Raw genomic sequence first — 26380 nt, 5'->3', positions numbered from 1 at the left:
CCTGATATCAGACTATCTTGGTAACTTGCATCCCTTAAAGCCTAAGCATATATATATTCACTGAAAAAAACATAGGTTTCAGGGGCGTTACAGTTAGTTGGGCATTTCACTTGTACAAAACCAGAGAAATTCCGCCGTTATAGTTAGTTCAGCTAACTATAACTCGCGCCCCTGCAATGCACTGCTGATGATGTCACATATTAAATCATTCATGACATGGTCAGTGACATCACTGATGACATCTCAAAATACATCACTGATGACATCATCCAGTGACTGTGTGTTTCTTTAAAGTTTAAATATGTTTTATATATATGCCCATGTGTATTGCAGAATGAGTGGGTGTATAAGTCTCTGGATTGAGGATTTAGTAGGTGCATGACTGACTGTATAAGTGAGCGATTAAATGTGTCTTACTGAATGCATGGGTAAGTGACAAAACTGTGTGAATGTCTGAACCAGTCTGTCTGTGGTTGTGTAAGCTGCTGCATGGGTTGGCCAGTAGCTATACAAGTGTCTATATGGGTTATTGATTGGTTGCCTGAGTATCTGTATGGGAGAGAGTATGTATATGGGTGGGTGGGAGGTGTGTGACTCTGTACATAGATGTGTGAGTGGTTGATTCATTGGGTGTATGGGTTGAAGAGTGCATGTGGAAACAGCTGTATGGGTGGGCGAGTGTGTGTATGGGTGTATTGGTGAGTGAATGGATGTCTCAGTGGTACGTGTCCAAGTAACTAAATATGTAAAAGGCAGTGTATATGAGAGCTGGAGTATATAAATGACTATATGTGAGAGTCAGTGATTGTGAGAGTGGCTGTATGGATGAGTGTGTACTTGTATCAGTGATTATATAAGACAGTGAGTATGCGTTAGTAAATGTATGAATAAGTGAGGTGGTGTGTGTATAACTGTATAGGTTCAGTTCAGTTCAGTTCAAAAGACTTTATTCAAATTGAATTCACAATTCATAAATGTATACAGATAAAAATCACACTTAAAATTTCAATTTTCCATTCTGAATTAAGCATTACTAAGATTTGATTTTTTATAGTTTATAGTTAAAAAAGAAGTTTAAAAAGGATAAAACAGTACAATCAGTTAAAATACATAGTAGTTAAAAGTACTTAATTAACTCTTATTATCCCACGACGATGGTCCTTCTCACTCTTAAGATTGTGTTCAGGAAGAGGCTCACTGTGCTGATGGTAAGACAATCATCTAAGGACCTAGGTTTGTTATAGGCATCTCTTGCTTTCCGTAGGCCCCAGGTTAACAAGAGAGGTTTTAAGATTTGTCGTCTGCAGTGGCTATATAAAGTGCAGAAAAGAGTGCAGTGTATATTTTATTGGAATGATTTGTCATCGCAAGGCCACCGCCTTTTAACTCTCGCCCAGTCATTGCAGGTCGGGAATGATACGAGTCTATAAAAGGTTTCCAGGCGAAAGTATGTCAGGAGCCTACGGTGCTGTAAAGGGTCATCTATTACAAGATACAACTGGGGGCCCCTCTGTGGTGTCACTTCATCGTGGCTCATGACAGATTTTTTAGTCCTTTCACGCTTCCACCTTTGCAGTTCCAAATGTTCCAGCAACATCTTTTTGAACATGGATCGCGAGAGCAGTTCCAGTGAGGCTGGGTCAGTAAAATATTCAGGATGACCAATCTCACTGACAAACTTCATAATGTAAGTAAGCCATTTGATATTTTTCAACCCATCACAGCTTAAGCAGTCCTCTATGATAGATCTGTTCAATTCTGTGGCAGGGTTGGTCCAGACATTATGCCAAAGTAAAACTGGGGCAAGTTTTATAATGTCCGTGATGAAAATAAGAGCAACTTCGGCATGTAATACAAATATAGGAGTGCTCCTCGGTGTAGCAGTTATAAATCGCAAGAACCTATTCTCGATTCGCTGTATCGCCTCCACTTGCTGCCAGCCCCAGATGCCAGCCCCATAGGTCCCAAAAGCCACACATTTCGATTTGAATATTTGAAGGAGCTCCTTGACTGGCCTGTTTCCTATTTTTTTTAGCAAAGCTCATGAGAGCACTAACTGCTCTATTAAATGCCATGGCCCTTGCATTCACAGCAGACTTTCAGGTGCCTTACCTATCGAAGTGGACCCCCAAATAGCAAAAGATGTCGGCTAACTCCACCTTTCTTTCATTTAAAGTGATTGGGCATGGTGATCTATGTTTGTTTGGGCCGCACGACATGGTGAACGTCTTCGAGACATTTACACGTAGCCCTCTAATATTCATGAAGTTAGTGAAGGTCTGTACGGCTTTCTGGAGACCCACCTTGGTCTGCGAGAGGATAGCCGCATCATCAGCATAAAGTAAAATGGGGATGGGTTTGCCTTTGATTACGGGATAATCATGATACTGTTGTGTTAAGCAAGAACCCACTCCATTAATATATAGGTTAAATAGCAGGGAGGCCAATATGCAGCCCTGCCTTACCCCTCTATTAATCTTAAAAAGCTCTGTGCATTCCCCCCTCTGGCCGTATCTTACTCGTGCACCTGCCTCAACACAGAGTTCTCTGATGTAGTCTATTATTTTATTGTCTAGCCCAATATCCCTCAGAATCTGCCAGAGATTGTCGTGTAAAACGCAATCAAATGCAGAACTGAGGTCCACATATGTCACGTATAGGTTGGATTTCCTTGTGTGTATATATTTCGAGATGATTAGGGAGAGATTTAGCCTCTGCTCAATTGTCCCCCGCCCATCCCTGAGCCCATACTGGAAAGGTGATAGCACTTCCTGTCCCTCTAGCCAGTCCTGAATGCTAGCAAGAATGACCCTGCCTGCCATCTTCATAAAGCCATCTACCAAGGAGATGGGCCGATAGCAGGCAGGATCATTCCTGTCCCCCTTTTTGTAAATTGGGACTAAAATTTCCTCCTTCCATGTTGGGATAAAACCTCTTTTGGCCATGCAGTTCAGGACTCTGGTGGGTAGAGGAGCCCACAGGTCTGGATACGTTTTAAACACGTCAATAGGGACAGAGTCTGGTCCTGGTGCTTTCGAGGCTGAACTTTCCCTTAGGGCTTTGTATACCTCCTCTAGTTTAAATTGAATATCTAAAGGGAACGGGGAATTTATACAACTTCCGTAGTTATTGCTGTTTCGGGGGAAAGTACAGGCAGAACCGGAGTGCCATACAGGGCTTGGAAGTGACATACCCACTCCTGAGCCGTAATGGCATTATCTAAACGCGGACCATGGTCGTCTTGATAAAAAAGAGCATTCACAGCCTTCCAAAAGGCAACAGTGTCCTTTTGTATTGCTGCTGCATGGAGGGCTTCCTAGGCTTCAGCTTTTAAATCTTTCTTTCTTCTAATCAAAGCGACACGGTAATTACGCCTTGTCATTTGAACCTGTGCTCTGTCTAGTGGGGTAACATGCAGTGCTTGTTTGAGTTCCCTCAATGCCCTGGAGCAGTTTGGATCAAACCACCCTGGGGTTTTCTTGACTATATTGTGCGGGTTTCTGGTCAGGAGGTGTTTAATTGAACAACAGATTTCATTGAAGGAGACCAAAACTTGTTCTTCATCCTCTTCTAGAGTCAGGCACTTAATGATTTCCTTATGGGAAATGGTCACTACATTTTTTGGGAAACTCTCTGGAATTACCTTCTCCCATTTAATGCAAAATCCGTTACGCTGACCAAGAATAGGGTTGAAGTCATAATTGCATTGAGAATTAAGTGGCCGCGTATCTAGATTTAGCTTAAAAGTAACTGAGATGGGGTAATGGTCACTAATGCCACTTGTGAGTGTCTCCCATTTATTAACTAATGGGGCATAACTTGACGAGAGTAAGGTAAAATCAATAATTGACTTTGCCCCTCTTGCATTAAATGTAGGTGTAAATGTTTAGGCACTGAACAAGCCTCATTAATAAATACCATAGAATGGTCCACCAGTAAATTATTAAGCATGTTCCCTAGTTTTGTATGGGCAAAGTGGCTTGTCGCCCCTAAAATTTCATCTTCCCAGCCGCACACTCCCTGTAGACTCCTTGTACATAATGGACAATTAAAGTCCCCTACCCACATGAGAGCCAGGTCCCCCGGACAGCTATCTACGATCATCTTAAGGGTGCTTGACAATTTCTTAAATGTGGTTTCCACTTGTGCTATCGGGATGTTATTATAGAAGTTAATGATAGCTAAGTTTTTCAGAGATCCCCATGTTACCTTTAATATCTGATAATATGGGCAATCCAAGAAGCTCCCTAGGACACTAAGACCTGAACAGATAGACAAATATATAGACAGCCCTCCCTTATGTCTACCCATTTTGGTAGGAACTGCCGGAGTAAAAAAGGTTTCATATCCCAACAAATGGGATTGCTCCCTGGCCCATGTTTCCTGGAGAGCTAAAATGGAGTGGGTCATAGTTATTGATCGCCAGTCTGCGTCATTGATTTTTGGGGCAAGACCCGCTATGTTCCACGTTATTATGCTGCCAGGAATTTCAATGTTAGTTGGGGATGTTACAGCCGTAGGTGTCACAGGGGCCAGTTCCAATATATCACAGGGCGTTATCCCAGACAAATTATCCAGCTGGGGAAGTGATGTTGTTTCTTCCCCAGGTACTTGTATTTCAGGCTGAGGGACTATCACGGGGCAGGATTCTTGTGTAGTCATGGTATGTACAGGAGCCAGAATATAATTTTGGGAAATCAAATTATCTTTTTTGCCTTTTGTCTTGTAAATTGGTGACATATTAACAGGGGGCCCCAACCGTCATTCGCAGTCATCCAAGCCTGAGAATGCTTCAAACTGTTAGTGACCTCAAAGGGGGTAAATGGCAACAAATGGTTCATTGACCCTGATTCCTTGCCAGTGGTCCGACCCCCTATAGTTATTCCCATGTCCCCTGTATGGTACGGTGTTCCACCCCAAAAATTTTTTGGGCATCATGGGATTGGGCGCCTGCCACATATATTGGTTATTAAATGTTACAGGAGGATTATTCCATAGGCCAGAAGGGACCCCTAAAGACATTGTGGGAGTCACCTGGGATCTTGGGTAGAAATAGGTTAGGTCACAAGGAACAATGGTTGTACCAGTGGTCCTTGGCATCCAATTTAGGATTGTTTGACCGCACCTGGTTCTCTAAAATGTATGATTATTAGATCACCCTCTATATCTTTCTCTCGACTCCCCAGCCAGGAGAGTCGCCGCATGTGGACAATCTCACCATTGATGTTACATGGGAGTGGTCTGTGCTGGCTAAGGCAGTGCATGGTTTTATTTTTTAATTGACTAAAGCCTTCCCTCCTGCTGTCCCGTGAGTACAACCACATAGGGGACCGCGTCAGGTAGTAATTCAACTTGGCGGCCCCTATGATTTCCTGCTCTATCTGGATGTGCCCTCCCCCCTGCCTCATGCTTATTTCCAGCGACAGCTATACTAGCCCCCTTCGGGATTTCCTTAGAAATATTTGGGGCGAGTTGGTGAGCTGCCTTGGGTGGATTCGCCCCTTGGTAATTGCGGCTCACAGGGTTGCTAGGTGGATTTAAGTCCTTTTGGATTGCAGGGGTAGAGGTTGGCACTGCGGCTGCGGGGGATGAGACTGGCTTTGCTGAATCTTTCGATAGACCTGCTTTGTTGGTAATGGCAGTTTCTAAGTCCCCCTGGCGTTGCTCCAACCTCTTCAGCCTCTCTAGTATGGGAGATGTGAACGACCTAAGTAGATGTTTAATGCTGTTGAGGGAGACAGTAGACAATTGTTCCTTGGGCGTACAATTCCTGGTAGATATTGAACCAGGTCTTGATGCAGTCAGTGTAGGGGTATTTATGGGAGATATTATTTCATGTGGTACCTCCTGAGCTGGATCGGGAAATAATGTAGCCTTTGTAATGAGTGCAGATGTAACAGTAGCCTTTCTTCCCTTTCCAAAGTCAGTGTGGCTGATCTTAACTCTTTGTGGAACACCTCCCCTCCTCAGTCTCTTGTTTGGTGGCGGTCCAAAGACTTTGGCGACTTCCCATTTCCCAGCTTTCTTTTTTGAATTCCCCACCACTACTCGAGGAGTGTCGGGTATAATTTCTATGGCTGTGTTAATGTCACTAGTGATTAAAGTGATATTTTCTTCCACACTATTAAGGGCAATCAATGAAGGGGGCGTATCTCACAGGAGCATAGGAATACCCTGCGTAGATAATGGGTCCTCGTTTTCTGGTGTCAAGCCTACACCCGCTGGATTAATGTGGGGTAGTGCCACCAGAGGGGATCTGGTTTTAATAGATTCAATCGAGCGGCGACGCTCTGCCCTGCGTTCAGCCAGTGCGCAATCCCTTTCCATATCGGGGGCAGGTTTTCTAAAATAATTATCCAGGGTACCTTTGTTATTTCCCCCTACATCAACCAGCACCATTATTTCGGGGATATCAGCCATGGGGGCTAAAAAGATCAGTGTTAGGGATATATAGCAGGGCTAATGATATTTGATTTAGTTACTTCGGTTTTCCAAAGAATAGCCTTTAGTAATGAGAATGCAAACCCCAGATAAATTCCCCTCCAACGTTGTTACCCAGTAGGTGGATATTGTTAGAGGGGCAACCAGAGAGGAGGCCCTATGGATGGTCACTGGGTATAAAGGACTTTATGAAATGTGACAGTAAATAAACAATTCCTATGCATAGATGCAGTATAAGCGCATAGCATGAGTGCTCAATGTCAAAGGCGGGGCAGTCTTACTATTTAAGGTGGTGGCGTAAATAGATGTAAGAGAATGGGCCCAGCCCAGCCTCCTTCAGCCACCGAACGGCCACAAAACGGCCCGCCCTTTGCCCGGGCTTCGCCCGGCGTCCCGCTCGCGTCCCGCAAGACGGGGATGATGTTATTTTTAAGCGCCTCCTGGCGCAAAAAGCTGTGTCTGGGTTCCGCTAGGGCTGCTGGGGATTGTAGTCTTTTGCCCCGCCCACTCTCCGCTCAGCGGCCACACTCCACGGTGATGAGAGGAGTACGGCGGCGGGAGGCGGGCAGGCAGATCCCCAGTGCACGGTTCTCCTGGGCAGCAACAACGAGCAGGTAGGTTGCAGGCAAAGCAGAAGGCTCCAAAGAAAACAGAAAGCCCCCACTCGACCGGGATGACGTTATTTTTAAGCGCCTCCTGGCGCGAAAAGCTGTGTCTGGGTGCCGCTAGGGCTGCTGGGGATTGTAGTCTTTTGACCCGCCCACTCTCCGCTCAGCGGCCACACTCCACGGTGATGAGAGGAGTAACGCGGCGAGAGGCGGGCAGGCAGATCCCCAGTGCACGGTTCCCCTGGGCAGCAACAACAAGCAGGTAGGTTGCAGGCAAAGCAGAAGGCTCCAAAACAAACAGAAAGCCCACTGTATAGGTTAGTAAATGGTAGTGTGATTGATTCTTTGCATGACTGACTAGATGTGTGAGTAACTCCATGGATGAGTGGGGGTGTGTGAGTGTCTGTATAGGTGTATGAGTGCATATGATAGTGTTGTATTGATGAGTGACTGCATGTGGGAGTGATTTTTTTAGGGTGAATGAGTAGATGTGTGTGTAGACCCGGGAATCAGTGAGTACGTATGTAGTAACTGGTATTGGTGTGTCGATGGTTTCGAAAATGGTAGTCCGTATTTTATAGTGGGTGTATCAAAGTTATATTAGAGTGCGAAGATGGATGATGTCATCAGTGATTTCATCAGTGATGTCATTTGAGATGTCATCAGTGATATCATCAGTGATGTCACTGACCATGTCATGAATGATGTAATATGTGACATCATCAGCAGTGCTTTGCAGGGGCGTGAGTTATAGTAAGCTGAACTGGTCCTAGGTAAGCATGGGCGAATTTTGCGGATCTCACGTTCGCGAATTTTGCGGATTTGCGGATTCGCAATCCGCAAAATCCGCGAATTCCCGCGAATTTGCGGATTTTTTTTTTTTTTTGTGTTCGCCCGTGTTTCTGCCAGTTCGCGAGGGTTTTTACAATTTCGCAATTTGCGAACTTACCTGTCGGGTCGCAAGTTTTGCGAACTTGTTGTTTCTACATGTCCAGCCTGTTTGGGACACTCTTCTTCATCACTGCCACTCTCTGTCACCACTGCCACTCTCTGACTACTCATGCCACCCTCTGGCCCACCCATGCCACCCTCTGTTTCATCACCACACCCTCTGGTTGTCCAGTGTACATTATTTTCGGCAAAGCAAAGCACACCTTCCCTGCCTCAAGTGACCTGAATTAATTTGGGGCTGATTAATGTGTCACAGAATATTTTTTTAGCTGGCACCTGCTTCCTTAGTGCGCCCTGATTAGTGATCTTTTGCACTTGCTAAGTGCTTTCATTGTTGCAAAATTAGTTACAACACCTGCCCTGCCCCAACTGACAATAATGAATTAGGGGCTAATTAATGTGTCACTGAAAGAATTTAAAGTTCCAGCCTGGCACCTGCTTGTCTGCTCCTTTAGCTGTAAATCAGGACCTTTGTGGCATACAGTTAAGGTCAGAGCAGGGTCACACAATAGTTGCAAGCAGGCAACCGAATTCTGGAGGGCCCCCTCAGGAAGCAATACAAAGAATCGTTACAAATCATGAGGTTGACCTTTTGCACCTGCTCATTGCTTTTGCTTTTGCTGAAATCGTTTTGCGGTTTTTTTCGCGCTATTCGCGGGGCGCGGCGTCGTGCGAAACCGACCGCGGAAGCCGCCAATTCGTGCGAATGAGCATTTTATTTTTTTGCGGCTTGTTGTTTCGCGAGTTTTTTTGCAGTATTCGCGAGCCGCTTGCAGCGCAACACGCGAATTTACCCCAAGGTCGAGTACGGGCGCGGCCATTTTGTTTGCGTGACGTATTTCCGTTTCCGCCCGCTATGTATAATCTCGCGCAGTAAGCGCATTGCGAGTAGAGGTTCGCACGAGATCGCGCGGGAAATCTAGAGGTTCGCACGAGATCGCGAGGAAAATCTCGCGCGAACTGACTTTCGCGCTCGGAAACGGGCGCCGGCCATCTTGTTTTTCATTCATTTCCTGTGTCTGGGCATGGTGTTTAATCCTCTTGATATCTTTCCCATCCTTTGCTTGTTTTCAGTTTTTTTTTTACGATTTTGCTTCTTATCTATCCCTCTCTTTTCCTAGCTGTATATTTTTGTCTTTTCTGCTATTTTTCTTTACTTTTAAACTACTTTTGTAAACTCTTTTCTTTTCTTCTTCCCTATCCTATTCTTTCTTAATTTTCTACTTCTTCCTACCTTACCTGCCCAGACCATGGTCAAGCCAGGCGCCGTGAAGCTGCCCATGCACTTGAGGGCCGCAGCGGCGGCGGGGAGTAGTGCTGGACCCAGTGGCAGGACAGCAGGCGTGAGATCGAGGGGGGAGCAGGTGACGCGCCGGGAGATATTCAGCCCGGAGGAAGTGGGCGCGCTGGTGTACTTTGTCCAGCGCCGCCTGCCCAGGACCATCGCGGGAGGCGGCAGGATCGCGGCCGGCGGCTATAACATGCGGGAGCGCCGGAAGCGGTGGGAGAAGGTGTGCTGGGCCATATCCCACCTCTACGGGGTCCAGCGCACCTACAGCCAGGTCACCCATCGCTGGACGGACCTCCTGGACCGCGAGCGCGACCTGCTGGACCAGCTCGGCTTGGAGATCCCCGGCCTTGGTGAGTAGTAGTAGCCATTGGCATTTAATCACTCACTACTATGATGTTTTCTCCTGCTCTGTGTTGTTGTATTGCAAATATTTGTTTTTTACATGGAGCAAGCCAATAATGCCGCTGATGACGATTACATTGTAGTTAAATTATATTTCAAAATCTTCTGTGCATTTCAGGTGCACTGCTCTCCTTCTCAGTGGGGTTGCTACTATGCTTATTTGTTTTCTATTTCGTGGTCTCATTGGCCTGAGTAACTATTATGTATGAGTGTACTTAACAGAACTGCGTAATGCTAGACACTAGGGGGCAGATTACATTTACAAGCCCCTTGCGCCACGTTTACGTTGCCTTGCGTGACGCAACAGCGGCGTAAACGTGCCGCATCCCTGCAAGTCATTTACAGCATGACGCATCTAGGGAGATGCGTCACGTTATAAAGCCATGGGCCTGCACCACAATGGGTGCGTTCCTAGTACGCAGGGTGGGCGGTCCAGCGGCTGTGCGCCTCGCAAAATTGCCTGCGTGAAATCTACAAGATTTAACGCAGGCACTTCTGCGCCGCTGCTACGTCAATTCAATTCCTTATGTCTGCTCGAAGCAGGCGAAAGGACTGACACAGCATGTAAAGTATTGGGTGGCCCTGAGCATTACTGGAGTTGCATTGCGTTGGCGACGTGACTCCAGCGATGCGCCGCTCTTACGTGACGAGATGCGTCACGCAAGTGCCTACCCTTGCGCCAGGGCGCGCCGCATTGTAAATGAGGCACATCTGCCGTGTCGCAAGGGTAGTTTTGCGTGACGCATTTGATCTGGCGCATCTCTGGAGATGCGCCAGAACGCGTAAGTAAGTATGCCCCTAAGGGGCAGAATTGCAATTACCGTCGCATCCCTGCAAAGTAGCAGGGATGCGCCATTAATTGTGCGGCCCGCTACCACCACCAAACATGGTGCGCCGTATTTGCAATGCGGCGGCGGCGCCCCATGGGCCCAAAACGTCACCGAAGCTTTACTGCTGGAGTTGCGTCGCAACGATGGCGCAGCTCCATCAATGCTCTGGGGTACCCTATCTCCCCAATGCTGGGTCAAGCCGTACGTCTGCTTCAAGCAGGTGCAGGGTTTGTGTGACGCATCATTGTCCTAAAGGTGACTGATTGATATTTTGTAGATTTCCCTCAGCCACTATTAGGATGTGTTCCAGCGCAGGAATGCCCTCCCTTGCGCCGGAACGCCCCCTGATGGCGCAGGGCTTTATAACGGGATGCATCTCCCAAATGCGTCACGTTGTTATAATATTATACGCCGCACCATGGCGCCCTTTTTTGTTTAGCTGCTGCGTCACAAAAGTCACGCAAGAACGGCGCAAAAGAGCCGCAAGGGCTTAAATCTGCCCCTTCCTTTGTAACCCTGACAATAAGAAAAATAGTGGCGGTGGATTGATAGTTTGAATATTTAAATGACTGGTAATGTAGCAGGCAACTGTTAGTGTTGTCACTGATCTGACTGAAATCACAATGGAGTTTGTCTGTCACTTTGCGTCTTGCCTGCGGACTGCTGCCTGCCAGTCCTAGGTGAACGTTTCAGTACTTTGTTTAGTGAGTTACGTGACTTTCGAAGTCACAGGTCCGCATATAAATGAAAAGTAACCATAATCAATATAATTTCGCAGAAATATTTTGTTATTGTTCTTTTGAAATGTTTGATTTGGTTGACATTGACAAGCAACAATCATCCATGTTTTCTGTTCTTTCTTTCATGTTGTACGTCAGCTCCCCCCAGGGGCGAGAGGAGGACACAGGAGCAGCAGGCGGCGGATGCTGTTCATCAACAGGGCCAGGATCGGGCAGGCGAGGGCTCCTCTGCTGGCCCCAGTAAGTTTTCATTTTAGACTAGTACCTATTTTTCCTAGCGTTCCTCATTTGACTTTTTTCAAAATTGTCTTTGCTCTTCTTGTAGACTGTATCTAAATTCTTATCCTGCCTCTACTATGACTCCCTGTGGTATTACTAGATTATTCTTATTAGTCTGTCTGTGTAGCTAACTAAGATTGCACGGTTGGCGAAACTCCCATGATTCTAGTCAGCAATAGCTCTATCAACTTAGTGCAGTCCTCTGGGATTGTCCATAATGTCTTTTGAAGTGTTCTATCTGGACTCATGCTTGCAAAAATTGCAAAACCTTTCGCTCAGTCACTCTAGTCTGGACCAAAAAACACAGATTGTATTTAAGTTTAAAAGCTTTATTAAAAGTAAACACATTTATTAAAATGAAGTCATAATAAAACTAAACGTTTAACTGATAATGGAAAAGTGGTTAGTGCTGACGATTAATTGAAGACATTTCTTGTGGTCGAGCCGAGCTCTCACCTGGTTTCAACTTGATCTTGTTGTTAGAAGTCCATCTTCTGTCTGTGTGGAGAAAAATGGTGCGTGTTAAAAAAACAGCCTTCATCAGTTGTGCCAAAAAGTGCAGCAAGACAACCTTCCCTGGAAAAAGGGACATTTTTTTTTTAACTTTAACGACAGTCACAAATTACATTGTTTTCACATGTCTTCATTCCTAGACCAAATACTAGTGACTGCTTTATTCTAACATTCTTAAATGTACTTTGTAGGTGGAACATCTGGTGGCGGGGCCAGTGTGGAGGTGGTGGTGCTCGACACCGAGGCGGAGGGCGAATCGGGCGATGCTTCAGGGGAGGAGGCGGCGGCGGCAGCTGTGAGAGTTGAGACGGTGGTGGTGGCGGCCAGAGGTAAGCTCTTATATATTCCTTACTTATTGAGATTGAAGACTAGCTGGGAAGGCAAGAATATGAGATGCATGGCTGGGTGAATGATGAAGCAATGATGGGTGGAAGGACAACAGCCTGGGTGGGTGACACAGAAACTGTATGTGTCCATATACCTGGATCATGCTACTATCTGACTCTTAGATAGCATATGTGTATCTAGAGCAGGGGTACTCCTAGTACGGCCCGCGGGCCGGTGGTGGCCCGGCAAGCCTTCGTTGGCGGTGCGCTGACCTTGCAGACAATCACTGCTCCCCCGGCCCCCACAGAGCAGAGGCTTTTTTGTATTTCACCTGTTAGCGCCCCTGCATCTCCACTCTGACAATCACTGCTCCCCCGGCCCCCACAGAGCAGAGTGGAGATGCAAGGCCACAAAGAGGTGAAATAGAACTAAGCCTCTGCTCTGTGGGGCCGGGCAAGCAGTGATTGTCAGGGTGGAGAAGCAGGGGCGCTAAAACAAACAAAGCCTCAATAATATGTTAATGGTCTTTTAAAGACCTGTTAAGTACTTTGGTGTTGTTGTCTGTGTGTGCGCGTTGAGGAAGCGGTCTCAACCCGGGCTGAAGGCTGACACAGATAGACACACACACAGTGAGATGACAGAGGGAGAGGGAGGGCAGGAGGGAGAGAGAGATGGAGGGAGGGCAGGAGGGACAGCAGGAGGGAGAGAGATGTATGTAAATGCTGGGTCTGGTGGCTCAGTGGATGAGGGCATCTGCTGCAGGGACCTGTGTGCAACCTCATGGTCACAAGTTATCGTTTTGCTTTAGCCCCGCCCCCTCTGACTCCGCCCCCACCAGTGCGGCCCTCGGCCCCAAACTACACTGTAAATGTAGCCCCTGAGAGAAAGTTTGTGAGTACCCATGATCTAGAGAGAGTAGACGGTCAGTGGATGAAGTAAGTGTAACTTTGAAGAGCATGTAACACTAACACTGCACCCGCACGTCCGTTCCAGTGTAGGAAAGGCAAGGAAAAGAACTTTTAATTTTGTCCAAATACTACCATAAATAGTAGCAGTAGTTTGTATTGCAAGCACTGCATAGATCCGGTTATTATGGTGGCCACTCCCTACCTCTCTTAATAAGTTTAGTAGTACTCAGTCATTCATGTGTGGATGTATCACTGCCTGTCACTCAATAAAAAGCAAAGCACCTAAAGTCATCCCATATATAAGCAAAAACATCCCATGTGAAGTGATAGATAATCAGATTATTTATCTTCTTCAATTTTCCATTTCTAGTACTCATTTCCACTGTAGGGTGAAAGTTAAATTAATTAAGCAGTAGCCCTTGAGTTGTAACAGAGTATTCTCAGTGCCACCCGTAATAGAAAAGTAAGAGATTCACCACCTGCATGTACTGGACGGGTACAGTAACGCAACGGCAACGCAAGTCTAGGTCACTCCTCATGGCGTGCGTCTCTTTTTCTCGGGTGCAAGTTTACCGCGCTGGCATTATGCCGGCTTGCAGAAAATAACGTACCAATTTTCCAAAACAAGAGACAAGAAGAAGAATAAGACTGGTGTACTTTCATAGTCGACTCCAATGGAAGTCCACAGTGCTCATAGAATTTGTTCCTTAAACTCCCACTAATGTTAGAGCAAGGATGAAGAAGTGTGAGGTTAGATAGATACTGGCCTCAATAGTTATGTAATGCGCTTGCAAGTTGCTAGTTGTACTGCAGCACACATTTCTGCTGAATGATTGAGTTAATCTTAAAGAGCATTGGTTACAGACTATGTCTTTCTTTCTTCATATAGGTTCTCCTTCCAAACGAACAAGGAGGAAGGAGCTGGCTAGAGCGGCCCGGCAACGGAGAATCGAGGCCACTGTTGCGGAATATCGGCGGCTGGTGGCCCTGGAGGACGTGGAAAGTGTGCGGTCGACAACAACGACAACGTCGTCCTCCGTGGCCTCACCGGCTGCCACCGTGACCCAGCACAGTGGTCCACCGAGACTGAGCCGGGCTGCCAAAGGCAAACGCCACCGCCGAGCAGCAAGGCCAACAGCTGCTTCTCACAGGCCTTGCACCTGCAAGGCAGTGAAGGCACGCCTGCGCCGCACCACCCTGATGGTGTCCCGCCTTCAGCAGGAGCTCGCCTTGCTCCGCGAGGAGCATGATGCCCTGGCCCAAAAAGTGAACAGCATCCACCCCTAGTGTCCCTTGCCCCTTTTTTAGAGACTTTTGGGGGGTGGGAATTGGGAGTTGGGTTTTTGGGGACTTTTGAAGGACAATCGTTGGGGTTAGGGAGGGTCTTGCGGGAGATTATTTTGTTAGGGATATAAATATACTTTTTCAAACTTTATCTGAGCATACCTGTTTTTTACTGCTTGCCTGGTGGGTGGGGGTTTAACGTTGACTGTTTTCCTGAAAGTTTAGTTCCATTTTCTTCCTTTAAGTGTAAATGCCCAAATGTTTTCAACACTAAGTGCCTCTCACAGACTAAGTGAAGTGAATCCAAGAGTCCTAGGACTTTAGTAGTACTACCTTCAGGCTCTCGTCTCTCGTACTAATACTCCATTATACCCCCAAACCACCAAACGCTTATCTTACCTGTAATTTGTGTTTGAAAGTAGGGCTAGGCCCAGGGCTGGCTCCACGGGAAACACCGAATAACGTTGGCAATCTTGGTCGGATAAAATTTCCTCATAGCGGTGGTAGTAGTGGTGTGCCACAGTGGCAGTTGCATGCCTATGAAAAAAAAGAAAATGAAATCTGGTTTGTCCTCCTGAGCAATTCAACGGTACAACTGAGAATATAGCAGGTGACAGAAGTACAGTAGAGCAGTGCCACATTGTAGCCTAACAAATGGTAAAGTATAACTACTAATTCGGTTGAAGTTCTTTCACATTAGCAATGGTTCTTTGTCAAGCAGAGTAAGAATATATCATCGACAACTGTGGAAAGAAAGAATGCGACAGTACAGGGCCTGTGTGGAATTATTGATAACTATATTCAACATAAGGTCTCTGTAGCCAGATACCCGAGAGCCTTGCTGGTCACTATAAATCCATTCACAACAACACTCAATGGGGTTGGTCTGGAAGGTGTCACGTTTACTCCCCGTGATCCAGTCGATGCAAATATGGTTCCACCTCCAAATGTCACCAACACCCAGAAGTGTAAACACAGGGTGTTCGAGGCATTAGGCGAGGGAGAAAAATAACAAACTAAAATAAAAAATGTGGGATGGGTAAAGGTAGGGTCAGCAGGGAAAGGATACCTGTAAGAGAAGACAAGACAGGCATCAGTGAAGTGATGTCCTAACATACAAGGGTACTCTCATATAGTCTCACTAAATAGTCTGCAAGTCTCCCGCCTACTCATGGGAAATGTAGTTTCATAGTACGGTAGGCGCTTAGGGGCTGCGTAACCTGACAGAAGGTATAGTAGATAGAAAAGGAGAAATTGCTTTTTTTCTAGGTGTCCCCTCACTCACCAGGGTTGCCCCTTGGTGACATGCTTCATCATTGGGGCCATCCCAGTCCTCTACGGCCTGGGGCGTGCTGCGACTTGCGAATTACGTAGGAGCACTTACAAATGACTATGTGTGGTGCAGATAGTGGAGTGGACTAAGTGATGTGTTAAGGGATCAATGTAGAAGCCGAGAGAGAGCAAAGAAATGCAGTCACAGTCAGAGAAAAAGGCAAGGGATACTGTATCTATGTGTGGTTGTAGTGGTCCTGTTGGAAGTGGTAAGTAAGTTGCCCGCAGAAAAAAAATCCTCCTATTAGCGGCACTCCTCCATTGCAGCCGACGCTTCGTCCACCGATGTTGGTCACCAGAAGACACCCTGTCCACTGCCTGCCTGATGCTGAATTGTGGCTCGCTACTGTGAAGCCTGACTCCATCCTTTTTTCCCCATTGCAGAGACTGAAACCCGGCCTGTAATTATTCAACGAAAAACAGGAAGTGATATAATATTACAACACCACTGATAAATAAATATAAGGTATGTAGGCTGTGGAGTGCAAAAAGTCACAATTTGTTTTTCCTAGTAGACAGACAGTACAATGTTTTTGAAAGTGCGTACTCTGAGTCACCTTTTGAAGGATAAGTAAGTATGGGCAAATTAATGTAGCGGATCTTGCCCCTCAAGCTAGGTGTACTGTAAACTGTGTTTTAGAACAAAAATAGATCTTCCTAGCAGTGCTCCCACCCAAAAAACGAGGCCTAGCAGAAAACTGGAGACAAAACTTACTTTGAAAGTAAAAGTAGGCCGAAGTACCCTAATTACCCATTACCCCCCGTGGATTGTATTCAAACCACTTGCAAGCAACCAAGCAAAAGTAGCCATAGCCAGCATCGCTCCAAGACTCGAAATCCCCCCCACTCAAACACATGCAATAGAAATACTGCTAACCCTAACGAACCCTAAGTTAAGAATAGTGGCAAAGGCTTTCTTTAACTATGCCAAATCCCCCCTTTCCCACCATGGATTTTCTTCAAATGACTTGCAACCAAAATTACACATTCTCACGAGTGCTCTAAGACCCCAGAACTCAGTTTGAAAAATCTAGAACACCCCGATACACATGCAATCCTGGTGCTAGGGCTAACCCTAACGAACCCTAAGTTACAAAAAGTGCCAAAACTAAAGGCTTTTCCGCGCGGATTTTGTCCCAACCACTTCTACCCGGTATTAGACCTTCCCAGGAATGCCCCAAGACCCGGCAACCCACCCGCCAAGAAGCATAACACCCCCAAACAGGCCAAAAGAAAAATCTCATACTTGCAATATTTCTGGGCCTTCGGTCCAAACGCGCTGCGTAGCTAGGCCATAAGTCGGGGTTGGCACGACGGATTTCCTGAAAAGCAAATGCAATCAAGATTAGAGTGTCCCAGCAGTGCTCCCAGACCACGAAACTCACCCGCAAACAGACGGAACCCCCCCTAAGAGCACCTCAAAGGCAAGCAAGTCATCAAAAACACAAAAAAAATTCCGCCTGGGATTTGGTCCAAAACACTTTTATCCGGTATTAGAGCTTCCCAGCAATGGCCCCAGAGCCGTCAACCCAGGAGAAAACGAGTAGAAGACCCCCAAACAGCCAAAGAGCAAAAGTACAAAAATGGGGACTTAGTCACTTTTTCACAAATTTCCCAAATCACTCCGCGCGCGCTCTGCAGCTAGGCCCTAAGTCCCCTCAGCCACCATGGATTTGCTTCAAACCTCTTGCAAAGTAAAGTATATATAGCCAGCAGTGCTCCCAGACCACGAAACTCACCCGCAAACACCAGCAAGCCCCCCAAACAGGCCCCCGAAAACGCTACATAGAGCAAAATGTCTGAAATAGCCCAAAAAAAAAATCGGCCTGGATTTTGTCCCAACCACTTCTACCCGGTATTAGACCTTCCCAGGAATGCCCCAAGACCCGGCAACCCACCCGCCAAGAAGCATAACACCCCCAAACAGGCCAAAAGCAAAATCTCATACTTGCAATATTTCTGGGCCTTCGGTCCAAACGCGCTGCGTAGCTAGGCCATAAGTCGGGGTTGGCACGACGGATTTCCTGAAAAGCAAATGCAATCAAGATTAGAGTGTCCCAGCAGTGCTCCCAGACCACGAAACTCACCCGCAAACACCAGCAAGCCCCCCAAACAGGCCCCCGAAAACGCTACATAGAGCAAAATGTCTGAAATAGCCCAAAAAAAAATCGGCCTGGATTTTGTCCCAACCACTTCTACCCGGTATTAGACCTTCCCAGGAATGCCCCAAGACCCGGCAACCCACCCGCCAAGAAGCATAACACCCCCAAACAGGCCAAAAGCAAAATCTCATACTTGCAATATTTCTGGGCCTTCGGTCCAAACGCGCTGCGTAGCTAGGCCATAAGTCGGGGTTGGCACGACGGATTTCCTGAAAAGCAAATGCAATCAAGATTAGAGTGTCCCAGCAGTGCTCCCAGACCACGAAACTCACCCGCAAACACCAGCAAGCCCCCCAAACAGGCCCCCGAAAACGCTACATAGAGCAAAATGTCTGAAATAGCCCAAAAAAAAATCGGCCTGGATTTTGTCCCAACCACTTCTACCCGGTATTAGACCTTCCCAGGAATGCCCCAAGACCCGGCAACCCACCCGCCAAGAAGCATAACACCCCCAAACAGGCCAAAAGCAAAATCTCATACTTGCAATATTTCTGGGCCTTCGGTCCAAACGCGCTGCGTAGCTAGGCCATAAGTCGGGGTTGGCACGACGGATTTCCTGAAAAGCAAATGCAATCAAGATTAGAGTGTCCCAGCAGTGCTCCCAGACCACGAAACTCACCCGCAAACACCAGCAAGCCCCCCAAACAGGCCCCCGAAAACGCTACATAGAGCAAAATGTCTGAAATAGCCCAAAAAAAAATCGGCCTGGATTTTGTCCCAACCACTTCTACCCGGTATTAGACCTTCCCAGGAATGCCCCAAGACCCGGCAACCCACCCGCCAAGAAGCATAACACCCCCAAACAGGCCAAAAGCAAAATCTCATACTTGCAATATTTCTGGGCCTTCGGTCCAAACGCGCTGCGTAGCTAGGCCATAAGTCGGGGTTGGCACGACGGATTTCCTGAAAAGCAAATGCAATCAAGATTAGAGTGTCCCAGCAGTGCTCCCAGACCACGAAACTCACCCGCAAACACCAGCAAGCCCCCCAAACAGGCCCCCGAAAACGCTACATAGAGCAAAATGTCTGAAATAGCCCAAAAAAAAATCGGCCTGGATTTTGTCCCAACCACTTCTACCCGGTATTAGACCTTCCCAGGAATGCCCCAAGACCCGGCAACCCACCCGCCAAGAAGCATAACACCCCCAAACAGGCCAAAAGCAAAATCTCATACTTGCAATATTTCTGGGCCTTCGGTCCAAACGCGCTGCGTAGCTAGGCCATAAGTCGGGGTTGGCACGACGGATTTCCTGAAAAGCAAATGCAATCAAGATTAGAGTGTCCCAGCAATGCTCTCAGACCATGAAACTCACCCACAAACAGACGGAACCCCCCCTAAGAGCACCTCAAAGGCAAGCAAGTCATCAAAAACACAAAAAAATTTCCGCCTCGGATTTGGCACAAACCACTTTTAGTGCTTCCCAGCAATGGCCCCAGACCCGTCAACTCACCTGCAAAGAGGTAGAACAACACCCCCACAAGTGCTGAGTCTTTCTTCATTGGGCGTAAACCAGCCCTCTGCTTTGATGGAAATAGGAGTCTGGAGGAGGAGGATAGAGGAGCATGTTCTTCTGAACTTGTGAACCTGAGGAATGCAGACTGCGGCACCTTCAAATAAATTAGCAAACAAGTGAAGACAGTTCTGCTGATGGGCTTGTCTTTGTGATAATCTGATTAAAGTTTGAATTATATTAACTGTGCACAACAAAGAAAGACAGACACACAGGAATAAAAGTGAATAAGGATGAAAAAGAAAGTTATTGATTCGTTGTCTCATTTTCAGGGCTCGAAGTCGGAATCACGGTCCAGGAATAAGAATAAGGCTTCGTCATCATACTCTGCGAATTCAGCCCGGGTGAGGTCAGTGCCACCTGACAGAGTAGAAATTCCCTCATCTATGGTGCTGGCCACCTCCTCTTCATCCGGCACGCTCTCTCGTACTCTTATATCTGGTGGTATGAGGTGCTGATTCATCTTGATCATTGTTAACCTCTCCACATTTTTGGGCGAGAGGCGGCTCCGTTTGGGAGTTACAATCCCACCAGCCGCACTGAAAACCCGTTCAGAAGACACACTTGCGAGTGGGCAAGACAAGTAGTTTAAAGCCAGGTTGGTGAGCTGTGGCCACAATTCTTTTTTCCCATGCCAATACGCCAATGGGTCAGAATTAACATAGACCTCTGTGGAGTCATTCAGATAGTCCTTCACCATCGACTCAAGGTCCTCCTCCAAGGTTCCTCCACTTTGCGTAGCTCTTGCTGTGCCTCTGGCCTTTTGAGAACCAAACCCACGCAGAGCTAGCCAATCCTCTTCAGCCTCCAATGTTTCTGCTGTCTTTCGTGCAGATGATGCGGTTGCCGGTGTCTTTAACGGCTGAGAGGTCACTTGTGCCACAGCCACAGGTGCAGAAGTGGATTGTTTTGACTGGGGATGGCCTGCTGATGTACTGCCATTTCCTTCAATTTCCAGCCGTTCTGTTTCAAACTTCTTGGCTGACAAGGCTAGCCAACGTTTGTACTTTGTAACATCTTCATCAGCAAAAGCAAAGAATGCTCTGCCTGCCAGCGCCTTTTTGTAGCGTGGATCCAGAATAGTAGCACAAATGTAATGCTGTTCTGAGTGGATCTTTTGAAGACGTTCATCACCTTGTAGGAGCTCTAATAATTGCTCAGCCAGAAGCAAAGAAGAGCCTTTCTTTTTGTCATCTTTTCGAAACACAGAACACACCTCCTTCAGTTGGTCCTCCAGCATGTACAACAATGGGATAGCTTTTCCCAAATTAGAGTCCTCCTTGCTGACTGCACGCGTGAAGACCTCAAAAGGACGAAGCATGCGTGTTAGGCTTTCAACTATGTTCCATTGCGGCCCACCCATCCTCAGCTCCTCTATACCCTCTTTCAAGAAATATTGATCGAGTTGCGTATACTGCTCATACAGACGCTCAAGCATGTAGAAGGTTGAGTTCCAACGTGTTACCACCTCCTGGATGAGTGCTTTCACTGGCATTTGACATTGATATAGCATGCTCCTCAGCTGCTTGCGGGCCTTAAAAGAATGCCTGAAATGCTTGCAAATTTTTCGGCAGTTCTCCAATACACTGCACGCTGCACTGTCTTTATTACCCAAGAATTTTTGGACAACCAGGTTTATACAGTGCGCCAAACACGGCACTCTGAAATAGTAACCGTCCCTCATGGCCTTAACTATATTGGAGCCATTGTCCGTGGAAACATAACCAACCTTGCGTTTTAGTGGGGACAGACAGTTAAGGACCTTTGTGTTAAAGACATCCAAAATGTTTTCTGCTGTGTGACGTTTCTCCAAACCAAACATGGCTAGTGTTGCATGTTTCCGAGCACCTTTAAAAACAGTGTTAGTGTCAACACCTGAGTTTAGCTTTGCTTTAGCCCCTGAAAAAGAGACCCAGTGTGCAGTGATGCACATGTAATCAGCGCCTGCGCCACTGGTCCACATGTCTGTTGTCAGATGTATAGTGTGAACAGCACTCTTCTGCAAAGCTGCCCCAATCGCCTTCAGAACATCTTCATGTAGTGCTGGAACCGCAACTCGGGCAAAATAGAACCGGCTAGGAACCTTCCATTTAGGGCAGAGCACTGCCACTAATTCTAGAAAACCAACCCCTTCGACAAAAGAAAAAGGGAGAAGGTCCAGAGCTAGCATTTTAGCCAGCTTAGTGTTATACAGACGGGTCATTGGGTGGTTGCGTTCATATTGCGCTTCTGTAAACAACATCTTTTTAATGTTGCCCTGGACCAATGATTTACGGGATGATGATCTCTTCGACCCAGTTACGCTCGCTGATGAACTTTTCCGCATTGATGTCTCACTCTCTCCCACACTCTTAGTGTGGCTCCCATGGGGTGTGCTGCTGACATGGGAACTGGGTGTAAGTGAAGTGTTTGGATCGTCTTCTTCTACCTCCTCGTCATCAGCAGATGACAAATCAACGTTTTCATTACGTGCAATTCCGGCTTTCTTGACCGCCTCTAGGTGCGGAAACCATTCGAGAGGGTGCCTTCTCTCAAGATGACCTCTCTGGCCTCCGGTACCATAGTTAGAACCAAGCTTACCACGACTATATCGAAGCTTACAAAGGCTACAAATGGCTACGTTTGCCTTTTTTGGGCAAACACTAAAGAAGTCCCAAACTGGAGACTTGAAATGTCTTCGGGGGCCGCCGCCGGAGGAGGCGTCGATACTGGTGGTGGTGGTCCTGCTGCTAATGACAGATGAAGTGGAGGATGTGGATTGCCGAACTTCAGTACGTTTTGCACTTTCACCACCACGAATTGAGGTCGAGGACGAGGTGGGTACCTTCTTGCGAGGAAGAAATATGGAAGCGGTAGGTTTTGGTGTACTACTTAACTCCAAATCTAATGATTCCATTTCCATTGCCTCCTCGCCGACATCATCATCACGCTCAGCAGCTTCTCGGGATAGGGTCAAAATGTCTCTTTGCTGCATGCCCGGTGGGGCTGCAGTGACCTTTGTGATGACTGCCTCGTCGTCATCGTGAGAGGCTTCATCACCAGCAGTATCTGTCACTTCTTGTTGAGCCTCATCACACTCCATAGGTTTGAGTTTTTGGACGACCTTCCTTTTACGCTTAGGTACCGGTGGCAGATCATGGTGTGCCTCTGCCTCACTGTCAGACCGCAGTTGTCGTGGTTCCCAAGACAGATCACTTGCACCAGAACGAGGTGGGCTTGAAGAAGATGTAGACACCCCCCTTGATCTTTTCCTTGCTAGGGATGTGGAAGACAATGAATGATCATCAGGAGGAGTGGCTTCCAATGATACCTCAGCTTCATTGTCGATTTCCAAATGTGCCCCTACTTCGGGAGGAACAACTATTGTGGGCACTTGTGAACGTCCATGCACCTTTGCTTGCGCATCTCCTTTTGCTGCCTCTCCTTCCACATGTACTTGGGCGTGTACTTGCACATGGTGTTGTTGTTGCGGCTGTGGTTGTTCAACACTTGTCAGATGAGTTACAACAACCTGTGTTGATTCAGGGACATTGCTGCTACTTTCTTGCGATGAGCCAACATCACTGGTCGATGGTGATTGGAGAAGTACACTGACTGCCTCTGAAGCACTCAAGGGCTTTGACTTAAGTTGGCGTGGTGGTGGAGGCACTGAACCCAATGGAGCAGGGGTGCTGCTCTCAGGTTGGTCCCCAGCAGATCCTGCTGCTGCAGGCGTACTTTTTCTTTTGCTCCCAAAAAAAGTGGCGGGTGACACACCAGCCTCCTTGGTAACTTGCTTCTTCTGCTCCTTACTAGCAACTTTCTTGCTAGAGGAGCTACGGAGAACTTTCTTTGGGGGCGGGGCCATCTTCTTCAGAGCAGGTCAGACAGCAGGCCGCAGTTGCACGAATTGTAGAGTTGTCTGAGGCCAGACGTGACGTCGCGTGACGTTATGCTGCACACACACACCGCTGCAGGACTTCTTCCTGGCACTGGTGGTTCTCTTGAGTCTTGTGCACCTAAAAAAAATGGAAGACAGAGGAACATCAGTTCAGTTATAGAGCACAAAAAAATCGAAAAACACTGCAAAATCAGCACAATCCCAATCCATCCATGCCCTCCATAATGTTTAAATTCAAGACAACCCACAGAAAGACTAGGCCCATGCAAGACTCACTACCCCTGGGCATAAATAAAGGTTGAAAAGTAGGCAAAATGGTTGGAGGCCTAACAACAAAGCCTGCATTCAAAATGGCCACTTGCCTGCCAAGCACATGGCCAGTGCCTGTAGCTGCACTCAAAATGGCCACCAGCCTCATGGCATGTCCCTCCCCATGAACACCCCCAAAAATCGAAAAACACTGCTAAATCAGCACAATCTTATTCCATCCATGGCCTCCATGATGTTTAAATTCAAGACAGCCCACAGAAAGACTAGGCCCATGCTAGACTCAAATACCCCTGGTGAAAAGGCCCCAACAACAGGTCAAAAATCGAAAAACACAAAATTGTACAAAAAAAAAAATTCGAAAAACACAGAAAAATCAGCACAATCCCAATTCATCTATGGCCTCCATGATGTTTAAATTCAAGACAACCCACAGAAATACTAGGCCCATGCAAGACTCACTACCCCTGGCATAAATAAAGGTTGAAAAGTAGGCAAAATGGTTGGAGGCCTAACAACAAAGCCTGCATTCAAAATGGCCACTTGCCTGCCAGCACATGGCCAGTGCCTGTAGCTGCACTCAAAATGGCCACCAGCCACATGGCATGTCCCTCCCCATGAACACCCCCAAAAATCGAAAAACACTGCAAAATCAGCACAATCCCATTCCATCCATGATGTTTAAATTCAAGACAGCCCACAGAAAGACTAGGCCCCATGCACCACTCACTACCCCTGGTCAAGGCCCCAACAACAGGTCAAAAATCGAAAAACACAAAATTTTACACAAAAAAAAATCGAAAAACACAGAAAAATCAGCACAATCCCAATTCATCTATGGCCTCCATGATGTTTAAATTCAAGACAACCCACAGAAATACTAGGCCCATGCAAGACTCACTACCCCTGGCATAAATAAAGGTTGAAAAGTAGGCAAAATGGTTGGAGGCCTAACAACAAAGCCTGCATTCAAAATGGCCACTTGCCTGCCAGCACATGGCCAGTGCCTGTAGCTGCACTCAAAATGGCCACCAGCCACATGGCATGTCCCTCCCCATGAACACCCCCAAAAATCGAAAAACACTGCAAAATCAGCACAATCCCATTCCATCCATGATGTTTAAATTCAAGACAGCCCACAGAAAGACTAGGCCCCATGCACCACTCACTACCCCTGGTCAAGGCCCCAACAACAGGTCAAAAATCGAAAAACACAAAATTTTACACAAAAAAAAATCGAAAAACACAGAAAAATCAGCACAATCCCAATTCATCTATGGCCTCCATGATGTTTAAATTCAAGACAACCCACAGAAATACTAGGCCCATGCAAGACTCACTACCCCTGGCATAAATAAAGGTTGAAAAGTAGGCAAAATGGTTGGAGGCCTAACAACAAAGCCTGCATTCAAAATGGCCACTTGCCTGCCAGCACATGGCCAGTGCCTGTAGCTGCACTCAAAATGGCCACCAGCCACATGGCATGTCCCTCCCCATGAACACCCCCAAAAATCGAAAAACACTGCAAAATCAGCACAATCCCATTCCATCCATGATGTTTAAATTCAAGACAGCCCACAGAAAGACTAGGCCCCATGCACCACTCACTACCCCTGGTCAAGGCCCCAACAACAGGTCAAAAATCGAAAAACACAAAATTGTACAAAAAAAAAAATCGAAAAACACAGAAAAATCAGCACAATCCCAATTCATCTATGGCCTCCATGATGTTTAAATTCAAGACAACCCACAGAAATACTAGGCCCATGCAAGACTCACTACCCCTGGCATAAATAAAGGTTGAAAAGTAGGCAAAATGGTTGGAGGCCTAACAACAAAGCCTGCATTCAAAATGGCCACTTGCCTGCCAGCACATGGCAAGTGCCTGTAGCTGCACTCAAAATGGCCACCAGCCACATGGCATGTCCCTCCCCATGAACACCCCCAAAAATCGAAAAACACTGCAAAATCAGCACAATCCCATTCCATCCATGATGTTTAAATTCAAGACAGCCCACAGAAAGACTAGGCCCCATGCACCACTCACTACCCCTGGTCAAGGCCCCAACAACAGGTCAAAAATCGAAAAACACAAAATTTTACAAAAAAAAAAAATCGAAAAACACAGAAAAATCAGCACAATCCCAATTCATCTATGGCCTCCATGATGTTTAAATTCAAGACAACCCACAGAAATACTAGGCCCATGCAAGACTCACTACCCCTGGCATAAATAAAGGTTGAAAAGTAGGCAAAATGGTTGGAGGCCTAACAACAAAGCCTGCATTTAAAATGGCCACTTGCCTGCCAGCACATGGCCAGTGCCTGTAGCTGCACTCAAAATGGCCACCAGCCACATGGCATGTCCCTCCCCATGAACACCCCCAAAAATCGAAAAACACTGCAAAATCAGCACAATCCCATTCCATCCATGATGTTTAAATTCAAGACAGCCCACAGAAAGACTAGGCCCCATGCACCACTCACTACCCCTGGTCAAGGCCCCAACAACAGGTCAAAAATCGAAAAACACAAAATTTTACAAAAAAAAAAAATCGAAAAACACAGAAAAATCAGCACAATCCCAATTCATCTATGGCCTCCATGATGTTTAAATTCAAGACAACCCACAGAAAGAATCAGTCCACCCACCA

Source organism: Lissotriton vulgaris, chromosome 9 (assembly GCF_964263255.1).
Source record: "Lissotriton vulgaris chromosome 9, aLisVul1.2, whole genome shotgun sequence".
NCBI lineage: Eukaryota > Metazoa > Chordata > Amphibia > Caudata > Salamandridae > Lissotriton > Lissotriton vulgaris.
Note: the sequence above shows the minus strand (reverse complement) of the source record.